Source organism: Ranitomeya variabilis, chromosome 6 (genome assembly GCF_051348905.1).
Source record: "Ranitomeya variabilis isolate aRanVar5 chromosome 6, aRanVar5.hap1, whole genome shotgun sequence".
Classification (NCBI taxonomy): Eukaryota; Metazoa; Chordata; class Amphibia; order Anura; family Dendrobatidae; genus Ranitomeya; species Ranitomeya variabilis.
Window position 1 is genome coordinate 570154994 of NC_135237.1, and position 4229 is coordinate 570159222.

Below are 4229 nucleotides of genomic sequence, written 5' to 3' on the forward strand. Positions count from 1 at the left end.
CTCTAAGGGGTGCCACCGTGCCTCCTGGGTGTAGGGCGGACAGGTGACATGAAATTGGCTGTCCTGACGGTCTCTGGAGCAAGGCATAAAGGTCCTTACTCCCTTGGTGTTCCGGCTACTGGGGTTCTGCACCTCAGAAGGAGGCAGCCTGTGCAGGGCTGGTCCCCTTCTGGTATCCTCTCCTTTGCTACGACTTCATTCATGCTTGCTACAATACAGTTCTGCCTTCGATGTCTCTTTCTGGGAGCTGCAGCTCTGAGGGCATGCACAGCTCCGTGTCCTTTCTCCTTCGTTCTCTGACAGGATCTCACCCCTGTCAGGGACCAACTACCTGAGCGCAGCTCAGCCAGCAACTAACTTTCCCTACAGGCAACCAGTTTTACCTATGTGGGGAGTGACCTAATAAATAGGAGCAAGAGCTCCCTCTGGTGGCCTGGAGTGTGAAATGTGTTGCATGTTTGTGATACCTGGATGCAGTTATCCTTCTTTGCCTCCAAACGTAGCATCACCTTCCCCGAGAGGAAAGCAATACCACTGCGACGACCAGGACCCTGGGGCGCCGCACTTCCAAGCCGGCCGGACCCTGCCTGCCCTGTGATCTGGTGCTCTGGACTGTGGATGCTGAAGTCCTCAGTAAAGGTAAAGAGACTGCAACCTTGTGTCCTCATTCTTCACTGCGCCACTCATCATTCACCATCTACACACTGGGAAGCCCTGGGGACACACTTCACCTGTGGGAAGGTATACCATCTAGCTGCTATAACATCACCCCACAGGACCCCTTAAAGCAGCGTCGGTCCCAAATGACTGAATACCACAGGTGGTGTCACGAACATAAACTTTATTCAATTTCCCTTTTACATGGGCGCCCCGGGGCCACGGACCAGGTTGCCAACATGACATCAACCTGTGAACACCGGACCCAGTACCGGGTACCTCACAGCCCTGGCAGGCGACTCAATTTCACCATCTAGAGAGCACAAATATGGCATTATTACTATGTAAGGGGCACAGTGGTGGCGGTATTATGTGTGGCAGTACCATTATTGTACCACACAGCAGGTGCAGTAATAGGGTCACATAGGCCAGCAGAGGCTCAGTATTGGGGTATCAGGTGTAGTAATAGGGACACATACGGTAGAGGCTCAGTATTGGGGTATCAGGTGCAGTAATAGGGACACATACGGCAGCAGAGGCTCAGTATTGGGGTATCAGGTGCAGTAATAGGGACACATACGGCAGCAGAGGCTCAGTATTGGGGTATCAGGTGCAGTAATAGGGACACATACGGCAGCAGTGGCTCAGTATTGGGGTATCGGGGGCAGTAATAGGGTCACATACGGCAGCAGCGGCTCAGTATTGGGGTATCAGGTGTAGTAATAGGGACACATACGGTAGAGGCTCAGTATTGGGGTATCAGGTGCAGTAATAGGGACACATACGGCAGCAGAGGCTCAGTATTGGGGTATCAGGTGCAGTAATAGGGTCACATACGGCAGCAGCGGCTCAGTATTGGGGTATCAGGTGTAGTAATAGGGACACATACGGTAGAGGCTCAGTATTGGGGTATCAGGTGCAGTAATAGGGACACGTACGGCAGCAGCGGTTCAGTATTGGGGTATCAGGTGCAGTAATAGGGTCACATACGGCAGCAGCGGCTCAGTATTGGGGTATCAGGTGTAGTAATAGGGACACATACGGTAGAGGCTCAGTATTGGGGTATCAGGTGCAGTAATAGGGACACATACGGCAGCAGCGGTTCAGTATTGGGGTATCAGGTGCAGTAATAGGGTCACATACGGCAGCAGCGGCTCAGTATTGGGGTATCAGGTGTAGTAATAGGGACACATACGGTAGAGGCTCAGTATTGGGGTATCAGGTGCAGTAATAGGGACACATACGGCAGCAGAGGCTCAGTATTGGGGTATCAGGTGCAGTAATAGGGACACATACGGCAGCAGTGGCTCAGTATTGGGGTATCAGGTGCAGTAATAGGGACACATACGGCAGCAGCAGCTCAGTATTGGGGTATCAGGGGCAGTAATAGGGACACATACGGCAGCAGCGGCTCAGTATTGGGGTATCAGGTGCAGTAATAGGGACACATACGGCAGCAGGGGCTCAGTATTGGGGTATCAGGGGTAGTAATTAGGACACATACGGCAGCAGCGGCTCAGTATTGGGGTATCAGGGGCAGTAATAGGGACACATACGGCAGCAGAGGCTTAGTATTGGGGTATCAAGTGCAGTAATAGGGACACATACGACAGCAGAGGCTCAGTATTGGGGTATCAGGGGTAGTAATAGGGTCACATACGGCAGCAGCGGCCCAGAATTGGGGTATCAGGTGCAGTAATAGGGACACATACGGCAGCAGCGGCTCAGTATTGGGGTATCAGGTGCAGTAATAGGGTCACATACGGCAGCAGCGGCTCAGTATTGGGGTATCAGGGGCAGTAATAGGGACACATACGGCAGCAGCAGTTCAGTATTGGGGTATCAGGTGCAGTAATAGGGACACATACGGCAGCAGCGTCTCAGTATTGGGGTATCAGGGGCAGTAATAGGGACACATACGGCAGCAGGGGCTCAGTATTGGGGTATCAGGGGCAGTAATAGGGACACATACGGCAGCAGCGGCTCAGTATTGGGGTATCAGGTGCAGTAATAGGGACACATACGGCAGCAGCGGCTCAGTATTGGGGTATCAGGTGCAGTAATAGGGACACATACGGCAGCAGTGGCTCAGTATTGGGGTATCAGGGGCAGTAATAGGGACACATACGGCAGCAGCGGCTCAGTATTGGGGTATCAGGGGCAGTAATAGGGACACATACGGCAGCAGCGGCTCAGTATTGGGGTATCAGGTGCAGTAATAGGGACACATACGGCAGCAGTGGCTCAGTATTGGGGTATCAGGGGCAGTAATATGGTCACATACGGCAGCAGTGGCTCAGTATTGGGGTATCAGGGGCAGTAATAGGGTCACATACGGCAGCAGCGGCTCAGTATTGGGGTATCAGGGGCAGTAATAGGGACTAGTGTTGAGCGATACCGTCCGATACTTGAAAGTATCGGTATCGGAAAGTATCGGCCGATACCGTCACAGTATCGGAATCCAATCCGATACCGATACCCGATCCCAATGCAAGTCAATGGGACTCATGTATCGGACGGTATTCCTGATGGTTCCCAGGGTCTGAAGGAGAGGAAACTCTCCTTCAGGCCCTGGGAACCATATAAATGTGTAAAAGAAAGAATTAAAATAAAAAATATTGCTATACTCACCTGTCCGACGCAGCCGGGACTTCAGCGAGGGAACCGGCAGCGTTGTTTGTTTAAAAATCGCGCTATTACTTGGTTACGTGAATTCCCGGCTTGTGATTGGTCAGGTCGGCCATGTTGCCGGGACGCGGACCAATCACAGCAAGCCGTGACGAAATTACGTCACGGCTTGCTGTGATTGGTCCGCGTCCCGGCAATATGGCCGCCCTGACCAATCACAAGCCGGGACGTCACGGGAGGCTGGACACGCGCTCATTTTAAAATGGGCGCGTGTCCAGCCTCCCGTGACGTCACGGCTTGTGATTGGTTGCGCCGCGATCAACCAATCACAAGCCGGGAGGCTGGACGCGCTCATTTTGAAATGGGCGCGTTTCCAGCCTCCCGTGACGTCACGGCTTGTGATTGGTTAATGGCGGCCATGTTGCCGGGACGCGGACCAATCACAGCAAGCCGTGACGTATTTTCATCACGGCTTGCTGTGATTGGTCCGCGGCCCGGCAACATGGCCGCCCTGACCAATCACAAGCCGGGACTTCGCGTAACCATGTAAAAGCGGGAATTTTAAACAAACAACGCTGCCGGTTCCTGCGCTGAGGTCCCGGCTGCGTCGGACAGGTGAGTATAGCGATATTTTTTATTTTAATTCTCTCTTTTACACATTTTAACATTAATGTTGTTCCGATACCCGATACCACAAGAGTATCGGAATCCCGGTATCGGAATTCCGATACAGCAAGTATCGGCCGATACCCGATACTTGCAGCATCGGAATGCTCAACACTAATAGGGACACATACGGCAGCAGAGGCTCAGTATTGGGGTATCAGGTGCAGTAATAGGGACACATACGGCAGCAGCGGCTCAGTATTGCGGTATCAGGGGCAGTAATAGGGTCACATACGGCAGCAGCGGCTCAGTATTGGGGTATCAGGTGCAGTAATTAG